Genomic DNA, 25,446 nt, shown 5'->3' with positions numbered 1-25,446 from the left:
ACGACAGAGTTTCTCGGCAGAATCCGGCTCTGACCGAGTTTCTCGCTGAATTCTGCCGAGAAACTCGGTCGTGTGTACGAGGCCTGAAAGGTTCCATATTTACTAGAAGAAGAATTGATGGCAAAAATCATATATTGCATCTCATAGAAATTAGTATAAAAATAAACATGCATAAATTGTATGTAACAATGTAAATGGTATTTTAGATATTAAATTGATCCTTTGTTTATGTTAATGGGAAATTTACAGTGCTTGTATGTAACTTGGTGGTAATCAACTGGAAAAGAGGGCTTCAAGTGCAGCCTCTGACACTTGCAGAGGGCTACACAATAATGCCACGTACACACGATCGGACATTACGACATCAAAACCGTGGATTTTTTTCTGACGGATGTTGGCTCAAACTCATCTTGCATACACACGATCACACAAATGTTGTCGGATATTGCGAACGTCAAGAATGCGGTGACGTACAACGCTACGACGAGCCGAGAAAAATGAAGTTCAATGATTCCGAGCATGCATCAAATTTGATTCTGAGCATGCGTAGAATTTGTGTGCGTTGAATTGTGTACACACGGTCGGAATTTCCGGAAACAACAACTGTGGTTGGAAAATTCGAGATTCAGCTCTCAAATTTTTGTTTTTGGAAATTCCGACAGCAAATGTCCGATGGAGCATACACACGGTCGGATTTTCCGACAACAAGCTCCCATCGAACATTTGTTGTCGGAAATTCCGACCGTGTATACGCGGCATAACAGTGCATTTTTGCATCTCAATGCCCCAAATTTTCAGTCCTGCTGCATTTTTGCAGTGTATCATAATGCTCACTGAAAAAGTTGAAGTACAATAACCCCGGCCTTTGGTGTCAATGAGTGCAGTAATAATACCCAGCATTGGTGTCAGTACTATTGTCATTAACACATTGGTAGTCAGTGGCAGTGAAAGTTAACCCCCCTCATTCCTCCCCTGCATTAGTTGTCAGTGGCAGTGAAATTTAACCCCACCCATTGATCATCTGTGGTAGGGATATGTAACCACACACATTGGGGTTGATTTACTAAAGACAAATCCACTTTGCACTACAAGTGCAAACTATTAGGTAGATTCAGAAAGAGTTAGGCCGGCTTATCAGTAGATAAGCCGACCTAACTCCGAATCTACGCCGCCGTATGTTTAAGCGTATGCTCAAACAGAGATACGCTTAAACATATCTAAGATACGGCGGCTTGCGCCGTCCTATCTTAGGTTGCAATATTGAGGCTGGCCGCTAGGTGGCGCTTCCATTGCGGTCGGCGTAGAATATGTAAATTAGTAGATACGCCGATTCACGAACGTATGCCCGGCCGCCGCAGTACATTTACGCCGTTTCCGTAAGGCAATATCAGGCCTAAAGTTATTCCATCTAATAGATGGAATAGTAGTGTTAAAGTATGGCCGCCGTTCCCGCTTCGAAATTCGAAATTTTTACGTCGTTTGCGTAAGTCGTCCGTGAATAGGGTATTACGTCGTTTACATCCACGTCAAAATCAATAGGCCCGTGCGGCGTACTTAGCCGCAATGCACACTGGGAAATGTAGGCGCTCGGCGCATGCGCAGTTGAATAAAAACGTCAAAAACGTAAGGTCAAGCTCCGTTAACATAAAACACGCCCCCTTACACACATTTGAATTAGGCGCCCTTACGCCCGCCCGCCGTAACTTAGCAGGCACATACTTTGAGAATCAAGTACTTGCCTTGCTAACTTACGGCGGCGTAGCCTAAACACGCTAAGCTACGCCGCCGCAACTTTGCACCATTCTCTCTGAATCTACCTATATAAGTGCAAAGTGCACCTGGAAGTGCAGTCGCTGTAAATCTAAGGGGTAGATCTGAAATGAGGGGAAGCTCTGCTAATTTTATTATCCAATCATGTGCAAGCTAAAATGCTGTGTTTTTATTTTCCTTGCCCCCCTCAGATTTACAGCGACTGCACTTCCAAGTGCACTTTGCAGCACTTGTAGTATAAAGTGGATTTGCCTTATGTAAATAACCCCCATTGTCATGGCAGTGCAAGTAACTTTCCCATCTCCCCTGTATTGGTGGTAATGGCAGTAAAAGTTTATCCCAATTCCTTCTCCTTGAATTTCTGGTCATGACAGGGAAAGTGTTAACCCCCTTGCATTGACAGTATATGTGTCAACCCTTTTATTGATCACTTGCCTATTGCATGCTCCGCCCGGCCAACCAACCCCCCCCCCCCCCCCCACTCGGGATAGGATAACTCTGCCCACAGTACAGTTTTCTTTTGTTTGTTTTTTCAGTGCCAAGGTTCAGCACCCTGTTGCCACTCTGCAATCTGACTGCCCAATAGCCCATGTGGTGAATGTAGATGGCTGGCAGGCCACATGTGGGCTGTGTGTTGGGCACCAGGGATGTACAGTCAGGTCCATAAATATTGGGACATCAATACAATTCTAATCTTTTTGGCTCTATATACCACCACTGTGGATTTAAAAGCCAAATGCTTCAGAACTCATTGGAAGACGCTTCACAGTGCAGATGGACAATGACCCGAAGCATACTGCGAAAGCAACCAAAGAGTTTTTTAGGGAACAAAGTGGAATGTTATGCAATGGCCAAGTCAATCACCTGACCTGAATCCGATTAACCATGCATTTCACTTGCTGAAGACAAAACTGAAGGGAAAATTCCCCAAGAGCCAGCAGGAACTGAAGACAGTTGCAGTAGAGGCCTGGCAGAGCATTACCAGGGATGAAACCCAGCGTCTGGTGATGTCTATGCCTTCCAGACTTCAGGCTGTAATTGACTGCAAAGGATTTGCAACCAAGTATTAAAAAGTGAAAGTTTGATTTATGATTGTTAATCTGTCCCATTACTTTTGGTCCCTTAAAAAGTGAGAGGCACATATACCAACTGTTGTAATTCCAACACCGTTCACCTGATTTGGATGTAAATACCCTCAAATTAAAGCTGAAAGTCTGCAGTTAATGTTGTTTTGTTTCAAATCCGTTGGTGTGGTGTATAGAGCCAACAAGTTTAGAATTGATGTCACAATATTTATGGACCTGACTGTAGCTATCTTGTGTGTACAGTAACTATATGTGGTTTTGGTCATCATTTTGATGACCAACATTCATCAGAATCAGTTTTTTTTGCAATAACATCAGTGTGCCAAACCGTGTAATATTGTGCCATTCACGTGACCTGGTAACAGTATCTTATTGTATGTGCATTCAATAAAGCCTAATAATATCATGAAAATGCTTTTTCTTATTTGTCTAATGAGTTTAACTGGCCAGCTAAATTGTTTAATATTTGCAGAAGTAATCACGATGTCATCGCAATCTCAAACAAGCAAGAGATAGTGATCCCTTTCAAGGAGAGGGTTTCAGTCTGAAAGGTAAGTTTTGCAAAGAAATAAAACTTTAGCTAACACTCCAAAAAATGTAAGCACATTTTTAGAAAACATAATGAAGGAACATTAGAAAATAAGAAGCGGTAAACTGTAAATTGAGATTCAAGGTTATTAAAAGGAGTTGGTCCATTGATGTTACAGCTACGCAACTGTCCACACATGCTGTGAATATTACACCCGGTCAGGGCCGCCATCAGGGGGGTACAGGCAGTACACCTGTAGGGGTCCGGAGGCCCACAGGGCCCCAGATGGCAACCCCTCTTTTTTTTATTTATTTTTTATTAAAAAAAAAAAAAATTTAATATATATATATATATATATATATATATATATATATATATATATATATATATATATTTTTTAATGGACAATTTTTTTTTTTTTGTTAGGGGTCCGGAGGTTATTATTATTATTAAAGGGCCCAGAGGTCCCCAGGGCCCCGGATGGCAACCCCCTTTTTTTTTATAAAAAAACTTAATTTTTTTTTATATTATTATTTTATTATATTTATTATTTTATTTATTTTTTATTTTTAGTTCTTTTTTTTATATATATATATATATATATATATATATATATATATATATATATATATATATATATATATATTTGTATATATATATTTATTAACCACTTCCAGACCTTAGGTGTTTTTCAGATTTGGTGTTTGCAAGACTAAAACTGTTTTTTCTGCTAGAAAATTACTTAAAACCCCCAAACATTATATATTTTTTTTTCTAACACCCTAGAGAATAAAATAGTGGTCATTGCAATACTTTTTGTCACACCGTATTTGCGCAGCGGTCTTACAAGCGCACTTTTTTTGGAAAAAATTCACTTTTTTTAATTAAAAAATAAGACAACAATAAATTTGGCCCAATTTTTTTATATATTGTGAAAGATAATGTTACGCCGAGTAAAATGATACCCAACATGTCACGCTTAAAAATTGCGCCCGCTCGTGGCATGGCGTCAAACTTTTACCCTTAAAAATCTTGATAGGCGACGTTTAAAAAATTCTATAGGTTGCATTTTTTGAGATAGCTCTAGGGCTAGAATTATTGCTCTCGCTCTAATGATCGCGGTGATACCTCACTTGTGTGATTTGAACACCGTTTTCATATGCGGGCGCTACTTGCGTATGTGTTCGCTTCTTTTTTTGTAAAGGCCCCCCCCCCCCGCCCCGGTTCTCTGCTCCAGGGGGCCCATGCCTGAAGCTGTGTAAGGGGCCCCATAATTCCTGATGGCGGCCCTACACCCGGTGAACGGTTTGTGAAGTCATTCTTACTACAATGTATGTCAGTACCTATGTGCAATACATGTACATTTCCTCATGCTTATCCCTGTAAAGACCTTGCAAGTACAATTTGATATGCCATAAATGAGGGTTGTCAGCCCTCCCAGTTGTTTTCTGCTGAACTACTCAGACCCACTTCCTTGTCTATTCTTCACGACATTAGGGCTAATTGATCTGTAGTTTGAAGATAAGAAGAGGGCTTATCAGGCTCTTTGAGATTACATAGAAAGTGTGTAAAAGACACAGGTCACCTCTAAATTTCTGTACTTGTCAAACTGATAATATTTTTTTTTTCCATTAATGTATGTATGGAACCAAAAGGGAATGAACCAGATAAGATCATTGTTGGGGTTTTCATACATTTTACATCATGACTCCAGTCTAAAAAGCAGCATGAAGTTTTTAAATAAGTAGCGTTTGAATATGTATAGCCAAAACTTTTTCTAGTTTGACAAAGTATGGAAGTGACCCTGGTCAAGTTGTTATTGCTGTCAGTCTTCCCCACTGAGGAGGTTCTCTCTTTATACTATACAGTATCTCACAAAAGTTTTTTGTAAATATTTTATTATATCTTTTCATGTGACAACCAGGATGTGGAATTCCCTTTCACAGGTGGTGGTCTCAGAAAAAACTAATATGCCGCGTACACACGACCGTTTTTCATGTCATGGGAAAAAAACGATGTTTTTCTAGACGCGATTCCTCTCAAGCCTGCCTTGCATACACACGATAGTGATAAAAAATGCTTGAGCAAAGCATGGGAACGTACAACACGTACAACGGCACTATAAAGGGGAAGTTCCATTCGAATGGCGCCACCCTTTGGGCTGACTATGCACATTTCCCTTCTCATAACTTGCTTCTGAGCATGCACGTTTTTCCCCCCGTCGTTAAAGCCTACAAACGACCGTTTTTCACAACGAGAAAAACGACAAGAAAAAATAGAGCAGGTTCTAAATTTTTAATGCCCACTTTTCTCGTCGAGGAAAAATGCTCTGGAGCCTACACACGACCGTTTTTAACGACCATTATAAAAATGTAATTTTTCTCATCATGAAAAACGGTTGTGTTTACGCGGCATTATATAAGCATCTGAACGACCACAACATACAGGGATATACAAGGTAATACCGACTTACATATAATATAATATAATCACACACATAGGTTGGACTTGTGTCTTTTTTCAACCTCACCTACTATGTAACTATGTAACACTGAAGAAATGACACTTTGCTACAATGTAAAGCAGTAAATGTACCGCTTGTATAACAGTGTAAATTTGCTGTCCCCTCAAAATGACTCAACACAGTACACCCCTAAGTGAAAATGTCCAAATTGGGCCCAAAGTGTCAATATTTTGTGTGACCACCATTATTTTCCAGCACTGCCTTAAAGGGGTTGTAAAGGAACTTTTTTTTTTTTCATAATAAGCATCCTTTACCTGCAGACATTCCTCATTGTTTGTTTTTGCTCAGAAGTTGCTCTATTTCTTCTCTGTTTTGTTCACTTCCTGCTTGTCTGATTGTTACTCACCACCGTGAAGGGAGGTTTACTGCGGTGGTCAGTGACGTGCTCGCCCCCTCCTGGGAACTACATCTGTGTGGCAGGACGCTCTCTACGTGTTAGAGACCTCAAGGAGGTGTGAATTACTGGGTGTGCCGCAATGCATACTGGGAAATGTAGTTCTTACATGAATGAGAGCCGCAAACCAGGAAGTGAATGAGAGAACAGAAACTAGAACGCCGGAGGTGATATAGATTAAGAAATTTAATAGGTATTTACTCGTTTTTTAACAGAATCATTACACTATTATGTCTGTCTACCTTGCATACATTAGGCAAAAAATGTTTTTCCTTTACAACTCCTTTAACCCTCTTAGGCATGGAGTTCACCAGAGCTTCACAGGTTGCCACTGGAGTCCTTTTATTTATTTATTTGTTAAAATTCTTAAAAGTACAAAACGCAGTCAGTTACCCGTAGGCCTCGATGCGCCGAGAACAACAATACAGCAACAACCAAAAAAACACACAGGCAGCGGGAACAGATCAAAATTTAAAATGGTTAGCAGATCAAAGAACTATAAAAACCTATGTAATTCCATAGGCTTGACTGAAAAGCTCAATTTTTAGAAGCTTCCTGAACTTAAAAAGATCATTCTCAAGCCTTAATTTTAAAGGCAGGGAGTTCCAAAACTGTGCTCCCTTAACCGCACTCGTCCTCCCTCCGCATTTTTTCTTTCGAAATTTTGGGATCACCAAAGTTTCCGAATAAGCCGACCTTAAGGTACGGTTAGGCACATACTTGGTGAATTTTTCCTGCAGGTACACTGGCCCCTTGCCATGGGTAGCCCTGTGCACCATGCAACCAGTCTTAAACAGAACCCGTTCCTTCACGGGTAGCCAATGCAGGGCTCTCAGCGATGGCGTGATGTGGTCACGACGACCAACACCCGTGAGTAGCCTTGCAGCGGCATTCTGAATAAGCTGTAGTTTGTGCATGATGTTATTAGGTAAACCCAGGTACAAAGCATTACAGTAATCTAATCGACTTCCGATAATGGCATTAACCATAGAGATCTTGTGCGATTCTTCAATGAAGCGAAAAGTCGACCTCAGGAGTTTCAAGTGGAAGTGACAAGAACTCACCACCTGGTTTACCTGGTTAATCTCTCGTCCAAGATGATACCCAAATCCCTGACCTGGGTGACTGGTACTGGGACAGATGAAAACGAGTCTGGCCAAGTAGGGAAACCGCCCGCCCATGACTGATTGCATAAAACCATGCACTCAGTTTTGGAGCCATTGAGCATAAGATAATTGGCCCCCATCCAGGCTTGAATTTCCTCCAGGCAGATGGCCAGAGTTATCTGTGCCCCCCCATCCTTGGGCAGAGGAATGTAGAGCTGGGTGTCGTCAGCATAGACATGAAAAGATAGGTTGTGGCGGCGGATGATATACAGCAGAGGCCTCATGTAAATGTTAAACAGGAGCGGCGATAAGGCCGATCCTTGAGGGACTCCACAGGACAGGGGACTATCAGAAGAGGAGTGCAGTCCCAGCCTTACTCTCTGAACCCTGTCCAGCAGTAATGAGGTCATCCATGCCAATGCTGTACCATCAATGCCTGTCACAGTCCCTAAACGATCAAGTAATCTAGAATGATCGATAGTGTCGAATGCTGCCGACAGATCCAGCATTACCAAGGCCAAAGCCTCATTTCTGTCCAGGGCCCAGAGGAGACCGTCCTGGACTTTGGTCAAGGCGGTTTCAGGACCTCTTCCTGGTCGGAATCCAGATTGGAAATCATCCCAAATAGAATTGGACTCGAGATGGGGCTGAATTTGCCACACTGTGGCTCGTTCCATAATTTTTGCCAGAAACGGTAGAGTTGAAATGGGACGATTATTGCTCAACACGGAGCGTGCCAGGTTAGCTTTCTTCTTTTACACTCCTCCATGACGACATAACGGAACTGGTGAATGTTGGAGACCTTGCGCTCCTCCACCATCCGTTTTGAGGATGCCCCACAGATGCTCAATAGGGTTTCAGTATGGAGACATGCTTGGCCAGTCCATCACCTTTACCCTCAACTTCTTAAGCAAGGCAGTGATCATCTTGGAGGTGTGTTCCCATGATCCCTCCCTGCGGACAGTCTCTGAAGGGAAGGGATCATGCTCTGCTGCAGTATGTCACAGTAGATGTTGACATTCATGGTTCCCTCAATGAACTGTAGCTCCCCAGTGCTGGCAGCACTCATGCAGCCCCAGACCATGACACTCCCACCACCATGCTTGACTGTAGGCAAGACACACTTGTCTTTGTATTCCTCACCTGGTTGCTGCCACCCACGCTTGACACCATCTGAACCAAATAAGTTTATCTTGGTCTCATCAGACCACGGGACTTGGATCCAGTAATCCATGTCCTTAGTCTACTTATCTTCAACAAACTGTTTGTAGTGTTTCTTGTGCATCATCTTTAGAAAAGACTTCCTTCTGGGACGACAGCCATGGAGACCAATTTGATGCAGTGTGCGGCGTATGGTCTGAGCACTGACAGGCTGACCCCCACCCCTTCAACCTCTGCAGCAATGCTGGCAGCACTGATACGTCTTTTTCCCAAAGACATTCTCTGGATATGACGCTAAACTTGTGCACTTCACTTCTTTGGTCGACCTTGGAGAGGCCTGTTCTGAGTGGAACCTGTCCTTTTAAACTGCTGTATGGTCTTGGCCACCGTGCTGCAGCTCAGTTTCAGTGTCTTAGCAATCTTCTTATAGCCTAGGCCATCTTTGTGTAGAGCAACAATTCTTTTTATCAGATCCTCAGAGAGATTGTTGCCATGAAGTGCCATGTTGAACTTCCAGTAACCAGTATGAGAGGAATGACACCATATTTAACACACCTGCTCCCCATTCACACCTAAGACCTTGTAACACTAACAAGTCACATGACACCGCAGAGGGAGAATGGCTAATTGGGCCCAATTTGGACATTTGCACTTAGGGGTGTACTCACTTTTTTGTCAGCAGTTTAGACATTAATGGCTGTGTGTTGAGTTATTTTGAGGGGACAGCAAATATACACTGTTATACAAGCTGTACACTCACTACTTTACATTGTAGCAAGTGTCACATGAAAAGATATAATAAAATATTTACAAAAATGTGAGAGGTGTACTCACTTTTGTGAGATACTGCATGTTCTGGTGCACATTATCACTAAGACAGAAAGTAAAAAGAAATCCAAAATTTTACAATTGCCCCCGGAACATAAGGTGAGGGTAAATCTACCAAAAGAGACACTTGCTCCTTTGTTGATTTCCTTTTTTTTTTTTTTGCCAGAATACAATGCCCTGAAAAAGTATTCATACCCCTCAAGATTTCCAAATGTTGTCATGTTATAAACGTAAATGTATTTTATTGGGATTGTATGTGGTGAACCAACACAAAGTGGCAAATAATTGAAAATTTTAAGTAAAATGATAAATGGTTTTTAAAAATGTTTACAAATAAATATGTGAAAAGTGTGGCGTGCATTTGTATTCAGCCCCCTTTACTCTGATACCCCTAACTAAAATCTAGTGGGACCAATTGCCTTCCGAAGTCACCTAATTCGTAAATAGAGTCCACCTGTGTGTAATTTAATCTCAGTATAAATACAAATGTTCTGTGAAGCCCTCAGAGGCTTTTTAGAAAACAAACAGCATCATGAAGGCCAAAGAACACACCAGACAGGTCGGGGATAAAATTGTGGAGAAGTTAAATGCAGGGTTATGTTATAAAAAAAAAATATCCCAAGCTTTGAAAATCTCACAGAGCACTGGTCAATCCATCATCATAAAAACGGAAAGAGTATGACACAACTGCAAACCTACCAAGACATAATCGCCCACCTAAACTATATTAACAATACAAAACTTGCGCTAGGAAATGTGACAAAGTGATCTGAAATAGACCTACAGCAGCTATCAAAAAGGTGCTAAAACCTCAGAAATGTGTAAAGTAGATGAACAGCGCTTGCAGAATATGAACACAATAATATAATATATAATATAATAACCATTAACAGTGACAATAAATCAAAACATAAAAATTGCAATCTATATTCAAGTGCTGAGTGCTCCAAAAATAAAGTGCATCGGTGCTTCAAAAATATAAAGTGCCAGTGTGCCACGTTCCTCTCTTGTGACACCACTCATTAAAAAGTATGGGCCCTCAGCTTTGCAGTCTGGGGTCAGGAAAAGTGTGATCTGATATGAGGTATGAAGGTATGGGATATCTCAGAAGCCTCTCCATAGGGGTGATCTTATGGATATAATCAGAGAAGAAAACATTAAGAGAAATCAATAGAGAAGTACCGCTAATACTCTATAAGAAAAGGAAAAATTGCGCTACCCCTTAACCAAGTGAAAACTGAGAAGGAAATCACCAGATTAAAAATGCCAAAGAAACAACATCAGTGATGTATAATATGTGACCAATGGCTTATAGTGTCAAGTGTCTCACTATTAATAAATAAATAAATAACAGTAAAGAACATCAGTTGCCGTAATAAACTCACATACAAAACAGTGAACTTGTGTCAAAAGTAATATGTTGCAAAAAAACAAATTTAACATGAAATCAGTATATATGGATACTGTATTATTAAATATAGTCCATAAATGCTATATCAGTGGATGCTGTACACCCGTGCTCTGTGCCAAGATCCAAAATCTGATAGGAAACCGTGTCCAAACAAAAAGTGGTGAATCCTCCACCAGTGACTAATGATGGCTCCTTACTGACTTGCCCTGATCCCTTATGATAGGGGATCGTTAAGCGCGTGTGATTAGAAGTCTCACTCCCACAGTGTAGCTCAGGCAGACTCTATCCTTAGATCAGTGGATCTCATCCAGCGTAAGATTGCAAATCACCAGTATAAGTACCCAACATGAAAAAGATAATAACAGCTCCACATTAGAAAAGTTGTATTGCACTTACAACATAGCAGAAAAGTAATGCCTTTAATCCGGTGTGACGGCCGGTACACAAATTCCAGACACCCATCCTGCTGGGGGATCGTATTCAAGCTGGAGGTAACGACAGCGCACCGCTCCGCCCTACGTCCGTTTCGTAATATCTTACTTTTTCCAGGAGGACACGTCGATACGCTAATACTCTATGCACGTCTAATCAAAAATGGCACTAACGATATGGTGGAATGGAAACAGGCATCAGTGTAAAATCCGGGTCCGCTGCTGATCGGTGTGCGTTCCACGGAGGGCGGAAATTGCATCACTGGTTAGCGAACCCGGAAGTACGTCTTTCGGTTTCTCCAACAAGTGACGTGTGTTTTCGTTTTCTTTTTCAAATTTTATAGTAACACTCAGCACCTAAAATCCTCATATAATGTGTCTTTGCCCTCACCTAATCATTAGCATCAGGGTGGATGTAAACAAACTCTTAAGAGGCTTCATGAGCCTCACCTGAGTTGGGATTTGCTAATCAGTTTTGCATAGTGCTGTGTAAAGGATCTCAATAAAACACAGCGTGACCACTGCTTGTAGGTTGAACCCTTGAAGCATTTCCATACAGGCGTGGTTCACATGGCCAGTTTTATACCTGTTACGCTGACAAAGAACACAGCTCAGTTTAAGTCAAGGGCATTTTCACAGAAAAGGATACAGCTTTTACAAGTTGCATTTAGCTTCCGATATGTGTTCATTTAAGGCCTTGTGCACACTTGTTGTTTTAAGCCTCGTACACGATCGGTTTTCCTGGCAGGAAAACTGCCAGGAAAGTATTTGGCTGGAAATCCCAGCCGTGTGTATGCTCCCTAGAAGTTTTCCCATCAGGAAAACAGCCAAGAATCCAGACGGGAAAATGGAGAACCCTGCTTTCTATTTTGTCGTCGGGTTTCCCAGCATAGTGTTTCCTGCTGAGAAAACCGGTTGTCTGTATGCTTACCTGTCCGAAGGTAAACCTGCGCATACTCGATAAGCCTTCGACGCATGCGCGGTAGCATACAAGGCATAGTGTAGGGTGTAGCAAGATGACGGCATCGAATGTGACAAACGCCGGCTCGTCATAGTCGATGACATCACCGCGTTCTTGCCATTCAAAAGAACCAGTGTGCTTGAGGCCTGAGACGCAGTAACCTATTCAATTTCTACTTGCGACTAGTAAACGAAAAAAGTCGGACGATCTGTCGTCCGATTTTCGTATTGTGTGTACGTGGCATAAGTGTAAAGATAAAAGGGAGGGATATAGTTTGATGGGGGATAAAAAAAGGCATGTGTGTATGCTCAAGTGTTGGAGGGGTCAGGGCACAGGTGTATCAGATGTCTCCAGTTAGCCTCATCATTTGTAAATAGACTTGAATTCTGGAGAACAGTTATGTTAAAAATAGGACCACTCTGGCTGGAATATACGTTCACTTATTTTCTGTTAGTGCCTGCACATAACTTTCATTCTGCTCCTGCATGCCTAAAGCCCCGTACACACGATCCGAAAATCGTACGAAAAATGCCGCTTTCGAAACGATCGAAACGATAATCGGATCGTGTGTAGCGGGCATTAGGGCTCTTTCACACGGACGTGTCCGTTAAGGGGCTCCGGTTTGCTCAGCAGGGATCGCCTTATGAGCCTTCAAAACCTGGCACATGCATTAAGTGCTAACTTGAGGCCTATTTAAAGAGTAGATTACAACTCCTGGAGGTATGTCACATTGGAAGAAGAGGAATTGTCTTCGGCCACGCATAAAATACATTAACAATAAGAATACCTGATGATCAGATAAAGTTTTGCAGATCACAAGTTAACAATCACGGATATAGATAATGTACCTATCTGAGTATTACAACTTAATTCTGTTTTTATTGTAAGAGGGCAGCATAAAACAAGTATAATATTTGACACTGGTTTTGATAAACTATTGCATCAATATCTAGTTTGATGGACATTTTCAATGAATTCTCAAGTTGCTCATCAGATCTTTTGGTTCTAATTTTGCCCTTCATGTGCTTCATCCTTGAAAATAGTTGATCACGACCCGGCGTACTTCCTTCTACACGCGAATTACACCCTGGCGCGAATATACAAGAAGTCTGTTGTCCGCCACTTACTGGACGCGGCAAAAGCGTGTATCCAGCTTTGCTGGAAGTCCCCAAATCCACCGACGGTAGCCATGTGGCTGAGGAAAGTGGATGACATTAACAACATGGAAGACCTTGTTCTGACAAAACAAGACAGGAGTGAACCTTATTCCCAAACTTGGCGATTATGCAACATTTTTACATATTCAGAGGAGGGCCAGGCCCTCAGAGGTAATCCTTAGAAGCTGTTTGAGGGGGTTGCCCCCACTGGACCCACTGAGTAGACTGCCGGAATTGCAGTAGACCACCAGATGACGTTGGCTGACCATGCTCGTGCTTTCCCCCCCTTTCCCCCCCCCCTTTTTTTTCTCAAACCTCCTTCTCTAGCTGCCCTCTTTGCAGCGCCTGTGCTTTTACTTTGCTTCTTTCCTCTTTGTACTTGCACTTAGAAACGGGAAAATGTGGGAGGCTGGGCCCGCCGGACCATATCATCCCAACGCACCTTTCAAGCACAGAGCTTCTACAAGGGATTTATAAAGAGATGAATGCCGGAGGCGGGGAGATGTTGTGGCCTGGGGATCCCCCCTGGACCGCTTGTATCCCTGTCTTTGGCGGAAGATGGTACGGAGACTTTATTTCCCTCTGTGTACGTGTACTCGCTGATGTAAATCACTGTATTGCTTATGTTGTGGTTCATGTGGACCAGTTTCCTGTTCTGAATAAGTAAACAATTACAAAAAAAAAAAGAAAATAGTTGATCACAAATATAGGCGATACTGAAAACTGATCACATGAATAATGTGAGTGTAAAGAATAGAAGATTTTTTTTTTTGAAAGATAAAACTTATAAAAGTCCAGTCAAATTTTTCTTTGGCCGCCGGTGTTCGCTAAGTGTTAACGCATTTTTACAAAAAATTCCCCAAAAATCAACATTGAGCCCAGGTTCACACTGGGTACGATTTCCTTTGATTTGAGATGCGATTTCACTTCCTGATTCCCTCATCGAGGATGGCGGCGGGTGCAGCCGAGGGACGAGCGATTGCTCGGCCTCGGCTGCCGACATCGCGGGCACGCTGGACATGTAAGTGTCCATATTTTAACCACTTGACCACTGGGCACGTAAACCCCCTTAATAACCAGACCAATTTTCAGCTTTCGGTGCTCTCACAATTTGAATGACAATTACTCAGTCAAACAACACTGTACCCAAATGAAATTTTCGTCCTTTTTTTCACACAAATAGAGCTTTCTTTTGGTGGTATTTAATCACTGTTGGGTTTTTTATTTTTTGCGCTATAAGAGAAAAAAGACTGAAAATTCTGTAAAAAATAATAATTTTTCTTTGTTTCTGTTATAAAATTTGGCAAATTTAGTATTTTTTCTTCATTCTTTTGCTTAAATGTGAAAGATGAAGTTACGCCGAGTAAATAGATACCCAACATGTCACCCTTCAAAATTGCACACGCTTGTGGAATGGCGCCAAACTTTGCTACTTAAAAATCCCCATAGACGACGTTGCAGGGTATTGTGGAGTATTGTGGGGTATTGCAGAGTATTGTGGGGTATTGCAGGGTATTGTGGAGTATTGTGGGGTATTGCGGAGTATTGCGGGGTATTGCGGAGTATTGCAGGGTATTGCGGGGTATTTCGGGGTATTGCGGGGTATTGTGGGGCATTGCGGAGTATTGCGGGGCATTGCAGAGTATTTTGGGGCATTGCAGAGTATGGGGGCATAATTGCAGAGTATGGGGGCATAAATGCAGAGTATGGGGGCATAATTGCAGAGTATGGGGGCATAATTGCAGAGTATGGGGGCATTGCAGAGTATGGGGGCATTGCAGAGTATTGCACAGGGAGGGATGGCTGGATCTGTGACTGCATGTGTCACAGATCCAGCCCGCAGCAGCTGCTGCTGCTTCCGCTCTCTCCCCTCTCCTCTCTCACACTGTACCGTTCGGTACAGAGAGGAGAGGGAGGAACCGGCGTCATCACATGACGCCGGTTTGTTTACTAGTGATCGCTCCGTCATTGGACGGAGCGATCACGTGGTAAATCGCCGATATCAGCGGCGATTTACCGTGATCCGTGATCAGCCGGGTCCGGAGGACCCGGCGGTCACGGAGACTCCCGTGTGCGCGCCCCACAGGGCGCGCGGGAGCGCGATTCTGGGAGGACGTACATTGACGCCCTCCCAGAGTTAAGCAACCGCCTTGTAGACGTATTTCGTCTATAGGGCGGTTGCTAACTGGTTAAAAGTCAGCAGCTGCAGTATTTGTAGCTGCTGACTTTTTTTTTTTTTAATCGGCGGAACCTCCGCTTTAAGTTTACAATTTTGTGTTGGGCCGCATTCATAGCCATCTGAGGCTGCATGTTGGACACCCCTGCTGTAGATAGTTCTGGGTGAATAGGGCAGCTAGTCTGTGAAGTTATAGTTACTAGATACTTTTATGAAGTACTAAATACTTTTCAGGAAGTTCCTCTGTTAGTTTGTTTTTCCCTGCTGCTGTAGGTAGATTCTCCTTTAAAATGTATTGGCAATGCCGATAAGAGACCTGTACAAGTGAAATGAGCAGGAGAACAGATGGAACAACTTACCCAGTGGAACCAGGATGTGAGGGGATTTGTGTGTGATCTTCATAGCAGCAAATCTCTGCCATGGAGATGTCGCTGTATCTGAATAGACAATCCTTTTTTAACTTGTTGCCATTACACATACTGTACGTATTTGGCCAAAACAGTACGCTCCTGCTTTTAATAAATACAGCACCTTATTTACCAAAATCTCCAGCCATGACCTGTTTTGTATGGGGAAAAGCAGATTTTTTCTCCTTTTTGGAGAGCTTTCCCACCCCTTCCCCTCTGTCTGACCATGTCACTGGGAAGGAAAGTGAAGGGAAATATCCCCCCCCCCCCCACCCGCCAGAGCACACCGATCAGCGCTCTGCCATTGGCTGAGAATGCTGATTGTGAGTCGGTCAGCTGCTGGTTTTCCAGCATGAACGTCTAGGAGACCGACATACATGTTTAGGCTGTGTACACATTTTTTGTTGTTATCTGATTCAGCCTCCCAATGCTGCTTACTGTGATGGCCAGCTATAGATGAGGACGGTGGCGAGTTTTTTCTTTCATATCACATTGGTGTTTGTATTGGTCCAGTAACGCACCAACACCTTTGCAGCCATTGAGCTACATGCTGGGTGCTTGGTGTGCTCATGTACCTTTAAGAAGGGATGGGCTCCCCTTCAGTCCACCTGCCCTCACCTATCCTTCAGAATGCTTGTGCCTCCATTGTGGGGACGCTCATAGTTTAGCGTTAGGACCACAAATACCAGGGTGTTGTGGCGAGGCTCTGCGGCCTACGCATGCATTTGCAAATGTGTGCGGACAACACCCCTGTTTTTAACGCATACTGTTAGACAGGTTTATTTGGTATTCAGCGAGCTGGTCGGTAAGTAGACCTGGGTTTATCCTGGGTTTATCCCAGTCTTTGTTGTTACCTGATTCAGCCTCCCAATGCTGCTTACTGTGATGGCCAGCAGTGGCGAGTTTTTTCTTTCGTGCATACATTCCACCCATGTGTGCCTGGCTTCTGGCTTAACACTGTTCAAAAACATTGGAGTCAGCCATGACACCTTTCCCTGGGAAACCTCTAAAAAAGGGGGGAAAAATGTATTTATATTTGTATATTATTCTTTTTTGTTTGCTATGCTGTGTGATAGGGACACACAAACCTTTTAGTGGTGTTTCTCAAATGTGACTCCAAAATTAGAAGTACCGTATATACTCTAGTATAAGCAGAGTTTTTCAGCAAATTTTTTTTTTTTGTACTGAAAATGCCCCCCTCGGCTTATACTCAAGTCACCTTTTTGCACCTGATCTCCTGGACTTTGGAGACCCAGTACCGACCGGCCATAGGCACATGTAGCCCCACTGTTACTCTACAAGTGTGCAACATTTTTTGTCTGGGGGACCTACGGCTGGGGAGCACCGATTTTTCAAAGCCGGGCACCCCTTCCGTAGACTCCCATTTTAAACGTCAGTCTAGTCATGGACACAGTGAGGCATGGACACAGTGAAGCATGCACATGGACACAGGCACAGTGAGGCATGCAGATGGACACCCTAGGCTTATACTCGAGTGAATAAGATTTCCCATTTTTTTGTGGTAAAATTAGGTGCCTCGGCTTATATTCGGGTCGGCTTATACTCGAGTATATACAGTGCTTCTGTTATTTCCAAAAAATAATTTTGGATTTATTTATACTTTACTGTAGCTGTGCATTCATATTACTTATGTTCTGTAAATTTGCATGCTGAGCAAATATTCATTTTTTTTCTTTCTTGTTATCAGTGCACCTGCAAACTGGAGTAACAAATGCCAGAGAGCCAGATAAGACATATATACTTGGAGGGGAAAAAAAGGGTTTGGCTATGTTAGATAAGCTGTTTTAGCTTTCTTGCGCATTCATTTCTAAATGACGTATTTGTCATGTTGGAGTGTGATTTAGGGATGTGTGAATGGTATTATTCCTCAAATGGTAGCAGATATAAATATCCTAAAATTTTTATTTAATCCCAGTTGGTGAAAAGATTTAGGCCCAGTTCACACTGGTGCAACATACACTCCGACTTTGGGAGCACATGTCACATTACGTGTATAAATCAATGGTTCCCTATGAAAGCTATCCTAATTGGTCTGACTTTAAAAAAGGTCCTGCACTACTTTGGTCCGTTTTCAGCCCATTCAATATCATTGAAGTCGGATCATCATCTTAACTGATCCGACTTGTGCATGCGACTTGTGCTTTGAGGATCTTGAAGGGGAACCCCACGCCAAAATGTAAACAAGAATAAAAACGGTATGGATTTTAAAGGGAGCCCCCACGGCAAAAAAAAAAGGTGTGGGCTCTATCCCCAAAATTCATACCAGAGGGTATGGTCAAGAAAGGGGCGGGACGAGTGCCCCCACCCCAAAGCACCTTGTGCCCATGTTCTTTATAGTTAATAAAGGACTTGGTCAAAAACCTGTGTACTGTATTTATTTTTGACACTTTTTTGGGGGCGAATGGGTAGGCATACAATGTACTCCGTACGCATTCACATGGGGAGCCGGGATCTGGGGGTCCCCGTGTTAAAGGGGTGCTTCCAGATTCCCTATAAGCCCCCACCCGCAGACCCCCTTAACCACCGCACAGGGTTGTAGGGAAGAGGCCTGTTCCTGACCTGCCTGGCTGAAATCAAAATTCTTTTGATTTCCATGTCGGAGCACTGTACCCAGCCTTGGACATATAGACTAATGATGTCAATGAGCATAAGGATATCTCTGCCTTATGTTGTTGGACATTTGAAACATCATTTGTTGGTTGACTTATAGCTATCCTGATCGATGTATGTGGTCATAGTTGGTCAACATTCTAACCTAAAATAAATTGGAAAAACATACGTTTTGATGTGTCCCTTGATGATAATGCACATGGCTGAATGCACCATTATTTATAGGATATATTTTAGTGTTGTACTCAATTTCATTTATTTACTTTAAAGGGTAACTCCACTTTCGTGGGGGAAAAAAATAGCAAATAAAGAAAACATAATATAGCTTATATAATTGCAACACTATTTATATTGTAATTGAATGTTATTAAAAATTACCTTTCCTTTTCAATCTGCAGCCATTGTCATTGAGAATGAGAATACATTGCAATATGGCTACCTGGAGTTGTTCTGTACACAGAATGTGTACTGACCACCCCCCAGAAACATAATTTCCTGCTTAAGTGATTGGCTCACCAACTTTCCCAGAAGTCTGCCTAAAGCCTTGAACACACGGCCGGTTTTCCTGCCAGGAAAACTGCCAGGAGAGCTTTTGGCTGGGAAAACCGGCCGTGCATATGCTTCCTTACACGAAAACTGCCAGGAATCCCGGCAGGGAAATTGAGAATCTGCTCTCTATTTTCCCGCTGTAATTTCCCCTGGCGGTTTTAATTTTGGCAGTTTTCCTATGGGGAAACACTGCGAGGGAGCATACACACAGCCGGGATTCCCAGCCAAAGCTCCCCCCGCAGTTTTCCAGATAGGAACCGAGGACGAGAGGATGTCAGTGATAGGCAGAACACTAAACACAGGCTCTGCTGGGAAACTGAGTGTTTCACCTATCATGGAACAGGACAAGGAGGAGGCGCGGCTTTTGGACAATGGATGTCCGCAGTCTGACTCTGCATACAGGTACCGGCATATAAGACGACCCCCGATTTTTGGGGGATTTTTCAAGTACAAAGGTCGTCCTTTACGCCGAAAAATACGGTATTTGTGTGATTTTTATATTCTTTTTTGTGCCTAAGTAGTTTGGTTTAAATGAGTTAATAGCTGTAGCTACATAATAAATTGTGTAGTTTATCTTCTGCAACTATCTGAATAATAAAGTGGATGCTTTACTTGACATTTTAATTTGTATGCCGATGTTCTAAATGCAGGTATTTTTAGAGGGCATATTTGGCTTTAATAGCTTTCCAGAGCCAGGTAACTTAGTAGCAGGCGTCTCCTCTGTGTGTGTGGAACAATTGTTAAGAATATTCTTCCCTTAGTTCTGTCGCAAGAAACTATTCTCTACTTCATTAATACCAATTCTTCTTTGATGGGTTTCTTTATCTATTGTTCTTGGCTTTAATAAATTATGTTGGCCAGAATTCATCAATTCAGACTTTATATGCAGACTGAGGATGTAGTGTGCCTGAATGATCAGCCTTTGTCTCAGGCAGTCACAGAGCAGTGGATTCTGTGGATGTTATGACAGCATTGAAAAGTATTACTCTGTTATTTTAAACCTTTTTGCTCAATTACATCTTTAACCAGTTAAGGACTGGAAGGTTTTATCCCCCTTCCTGACCAGGCAATTTTTTTTGTGATATGGCACTGCATTAATTTAACTTACAATGGCGTGGTTGTGCGACACTACCCTTTTTTCCCCACAAATAGAGCTCTCTTTTGGTGGTATGCGATCACCTCTGCGGTTTTTATTTTTTTGCACTATAAACAAAAACAGATCAACAATCCAATAAAAAAATGTGAAAGATCAAATTTCTTCATCAATTTAGGCCAAGTGTATATTGATTGGTTTGCGCAAAAGTTATAGCGTCTACGAACTGATATATACGGGATATTTTTATGGAATTTTGTATTTTTTTTGTTTACTAGTAATGACGGCGATCAGCAATTTTTAGCAGGACTGCAACATTGCGCGAAACAAATCTGACATTTTTTTACACTTTTTTGAGGGGGCCAGTGACATTATTACAGCGATCAGTGCTAACAATATGCACTGTTACTGTACTAATGACACTGGCAGGGAAGGGGGTTAACACCAGGGGCGATCAAGGGGTTAAGTGTGTTCCGTGGGAGTGTTTTTTAACTGGGTTCCTGGATGGACTGACTGGGACAACACAGAGATCTGTGTGTTCCTGCTTAGCAGGAAGACACGATCTGTGTCCTCTCCTGTCAGAAAAGCAGTCTGCCTTGTTTACATAGGCAGATCCCTGTTCTGCCCCTGCAGGGCCAGCTGACATATGGTATGCCGGACCCACATGGGCTAGTGCACGAAACAACGTACAGGTTTTGCGCAGCTGTACCACCTTGATGCAGTACAATTGCGGTGGTTCAGGCGGTCGGATAGTAGTTAAAGTGTAAACTCTATCAATGGCCTTCTATTTATTTGCACCCTTTTAATCTTTTAAGTTTAGCACTGAAAGTGTTTTGTTTTATTGTGTAATGAATGCAATGAGTGCAGTAAGTGCAAAGATTTTTTACATGTTGATCCTGTTAGAAATCTTCTGAGCTCAAAGCTTTCTGCATTCTCTACCTGCCTTACAAATGTCTGATCAGGTAGACCAGGGGTCCTCAAACTTTTTAAACGGGGGCGTCAGTTCACAGTCCCTCAGACTGTTGGGGGGCTGGACTATAGTTTAAAAAAATATGAACCTATGCACACATCTTATTTGAAGTGCAAAAAAAACAGGAAAAACTAATACAATATTTAAAATAAAGAACAATTTTAATTAACATAAACGTATTAGTATTTCGCAGACTCCCCTCATCACAGAACCCCTCCCCAACACAAACCCCCCTCATCACAGAACCCCCCATCACAGATTCCTCTTCCTCACAGATCCCCCCATCAAAGATTCCCCCCATAATAAGCCCCCCATCACAAAGCCCCCCCAACACAAACTTCTCTCCATCACAAAGCCCCCAATAACTGACCCCCATCACAAAGCCCCCCAACACAAACTCCTCTATATCACAACGCCCCCAATAACAGAACCCCACTACAAACTCCTCTCCATCAAAAAGCCCCCATAACAGATCCTCCCCATCATAAAGCCCCCCAACACAAACTCCTCTACATCACAAAGCCTTAAATAACAGAGCCCCCATCGCAGACACCCATAACAGATTCCCCATCACAGACTCCTCTCCATCACAGATTCCCCCCATCAAAAAGCCCCAATATCAGGTCCCCCCCCATAGCAGATCCCCCCCATCACAGACTCCCCCCGTCACAAAGCCCACCCAACACAAACTCATCTCCTCACAGACCCCCCCATCACAGATCTCCCTCCCTATCACAGATCCCCCCCATCAATATTACACTGCCGCCCCTTCTATAACATCCAAGCACTCCGCCTCTCTACTACCTCAATCACACAAGACGCGAAGCATGGCAGGTCCGGACAAAGGGCGCGACTTTGCTAGTGAAAGGCAGGTGTTTGCTTGCTGAAACCGCCCCGCTGCTTAACTCAAAAGACCCGGACCTGTCGTGTTTCTCATCTTGTGTGATAAAAAGGTAGCAGAGGGGATTGCTGCAATATTAACTGCTTGCCGACCGCGCACCGCCATTCTACGTCGGCAAGCTGGCTCTCCTGGGCGAGAGCACGTCATACTACGTCGGCTCTTTCAGCCACCACGGGCGCGCCCCCGACTCCCGTGCGTGTGCCCGGCGGGCGCGATCGCCGCCGGGCACACGCGATCGCTCGTTACAGAGCGGGGACCGGGAGCTGTGTGTGTAAACACACAGCTCCCGGTCCTGTCAGCGGGGGAAGCGCTGATTTTCTGTTCATACAATGTATGAACACCGGATCAGTGTTTCCCCTAGTGAATCCACCCCCCCCCCCCCCCACAGTAAGAACACACAAGGGACATACTTAACCCCTTCCCCGCCCCCTAGTGTTAACCCCTTCACTGCCAGTGGCATTTTTATAGTAATCCAATGCATTTTTATAGCACTGATCGCTATAAAAATGCCAATGGTCCCAAAAATTTGTCAAAAGTGTCCGCCATAATGTCGCAATACCGAAAAAAATCGCTGATCGCCGCCATTACTAGTAAAAAAAAATATATTAATAAAAATGACATAAAAATACCCCCTATTTTGTAAACGCTATAACTTTTGCGCAAACCAATCAATAAACGCTTATTGCGATTTTTTTTTTTACGAAAAATAGGTAGAAGAATACGTATCGGCCTAAACTGAGGAAAAAAAATGTTTTTTTATATATTTTTGGGGGATATTTATTATGGCAAAAAGTAAAAAATATAATTTTTTTTCAAAATTGTCGCTGTATTTTTGTTTATAGCGCAAACAATAAAAAACGCAGAGGTGATCAAATACCACCAAAAGAAAGCTCTATTTGTGGGGAAAAAAAGGCGCCAATTTTGTTTGGGAGCCACGTCGCACGACCGCGCAATTGTCTGTTAAAGCGACGCAGTCCCGAATCGCAAAAAGTACTCTGGTCTTTGGGCAGCAATATGGTCCGGGGGGTAAGTGGTTAAAGGGGCAGTCCACGGGCCGGGTAAATCACACTGGCGGGCCGCATGCGGCTCGTGGGCTGTAGTTTGAGGACCCCTGAGGTAGACAGTAGAGAGAAAGAAGGCAAGAACTTACTATGGTACTTGGTGTAAAAACATCCCTCTGAGAGGTGGAAATTCAAGCCCAGGGTTTCTCTGCACTCGACTAGGAAATGCCACAATAGCAAATTCTTCAGTTTCATAACATGATCTTCCTGCCCAGTTGAAATCCTATGTGGGTAAAAAAAAAATCACCATCTTAAGGGACTGTATAGCCCAGAGGTAGGCAATGTTTTGAGAGATTGAGATCTCTCTGGCCAACCTCTTTATGGGGAAATGGGAGGAGGATGTCGTCTATGCTGACCGCAGACCAGAATTGGTCTTGTGGGCTAGATACATAGACGACGTCCTCCTCCTATGGAGAGGATCCAGGGAGTCTCTGGTTGACTTTATGGATTGTCTCAATACCAACAATAGGGGGATTGAATTTAAGTATGAGGCAGATCAGGAGAAGATCAATTTTTTAGATCTGGAAATAAGGGTGGAGGACGGTCAATTTGTGACGTCCACATACTTTAAATCAACAGATCGCAACTCCTTTATTCCCCGTGACAGCTGTCACCATAAGGCTTGGCTGGATTCGGTTCCTAAGAGCCAATACTTGAGGCTTAGACGCAATTGCAGCAAGATGGAAGACTTCGATGAACAAGCCAAAATGTTAACTGCAAGATTTTTAAATAAAGGGTATCAGGAAACAGACCTCTTTAAACAAACGCGAGAAGCTAAAATTATCGATAGAAATGTGTTGTTGCAGGATAAATGCGTTTCTAGTGAGGAAAATAATCAATACATATCTCCTTTCATCACTAGTTATTCAAATCAGCACTATCTAATTAAAAAACTGGTTAAGAAACATTGGCATCTCATCAAAGAGGATGCTATCCTTGGCCCTGCGTTACCAGAACAACCTTGGGTAGTCTTTAGAGGGGTCCCCTCATTAAGGGATTCTCTGGCTCCAGGAGTCGTGGATCCACCATTGAATAAACCCATGTTCTTTCAAAATATAATTGGCTACCATAAATGCCAAAAATGTGCGGTATGTAAAATCAATGCCATTAAAGAACGCAAGACCTTGAATTTCATTTCAAATAGCACCTCACAAGTGTTTAACATCAAATCTTTTATTACATGCTCTATGACCCATGTAGTTTATTTACTTATCTGCCCATGTGGGTTACAGTACATTGGACGTACTGTAAGAAAGTTCCAGGTAAGGGTCAATGAACACATTGGGAACATAAGGAGAGGATTTAGAGAACATTCTGTTTCTCGGCATTATAGGGAGGTGCATGCCAGGGATCCTAGTGGCACTTCCTTTATTGCCATTGACATCCTCAAACCCCACTGGAGAGGTGGATCAAAAAGGATAGCGATATCAAAACTCGAGATGAGTTGGATATATCGCATGAAATGTCTTAAACCGCAGGGTTTGAATGTGGACATAGAGGTCAATGCCTTTTTAGACAATTCTTAGTGATCTCTTGCTGAACTATTCATTTTCTTCCCCCCTTTCTTGCCACTCCAATTTTCTGGGTCCATCTGAGGATTGTATACTATTGAAATTTGTTACTAAAGATGAGGATAGTATACGATTATCGGTTTAATTTTTTGCCTTTAAGATCCGTGTGGGACCCCTTGGGGAGGTAGGTTACCCTTCTGGGGATTGTTCTTGTCTCCAATAGGGATTTACCTACCTGTAATACTCACAGATGCTGGTTAAATGGCAATGTAATTTTTTTATCAACCACTAGAGGGCTCTCAATGTGATATATTAGATTTATTAATTTTTAGATTTTTTATGTTTTGACCTTTATGATTTTAATGTATAGGGAGAATACAGATGTCAGCCAACTGCGATTTCTCTTTCAGATATTAAAATCCCTGTTTTGGCTGATATGATATTAATTTGGGTATAATGTTCATGCTGCTATCTTTCTGGCGTTTTTAATAGATGCTATAAAGTGGTGACATGAATTTACCCGTTTTTAGGTTAATATGGCGTTATCTGTTTATGTATAGTAAGAACATACGATGTGACAGTGACTCTTTAACTAAAACATTTATATGAAATGAATGGTGGGATGTCTGCTGACCATTGAGAATATCCTCATGAGGTAGGACCTTACCCTGCTGACATAGGATAGTCCTATCTATGTCAAGGGCGGTCTTACTGGTAGGAAGTTCCGGGTCATTCAGATCCTCCCCTTCCGGGTTCATTGATCCTGCGGCCGTTCCTGATTGGAGGCTGC

General features: G+C 42.7%; 1 protein-coding gene across 3 annotated transcripts in view; it reads left to right on the top strand.

Annotated features, from left to right (window-relative positions):
• AGPAT4 (1-acylglycerol-3-phosphate O-acyltransferase 4) overlaps window positions 1-25,446 on the top strand; it is a 142,905-nt gene that overhangs the window by 17,764 nt on the left and 99,695 nt on the right. Inside the window, exon 2 of one of the 3 annotated variants that reach the window (XM_040350612.1) lies at window positions 3,328-3,406. The exons of the other annotated variants lie outside the window; for them this stretch is intronic. The gene's annotated coding sequence lies outside the window, so the exon portion shown is untranslated. The remainder of the gene's footprint in view (window positions 1-3,327; window positions 3,407-25,446) is intronic. 3 annotated transcript variants of the gene reach the window in all.

This window comes from Rana temporaria, chromosome 4 (genome assembly GCF_905171775.1).
Source record: "Rana temporaria chromosome 4, aRanTem1.1, whole genome shotgun sequence".
Classification (NCBI taxonomy): domain Eukaryota; kingdom Metazoa; phylum Chordata; class Amphibia; order Anura; family Ranidae; genus Rana; species Rana temporaria.
This window is presented reverse-complemented; position numbering and strand designations above follow the sequence as displayed.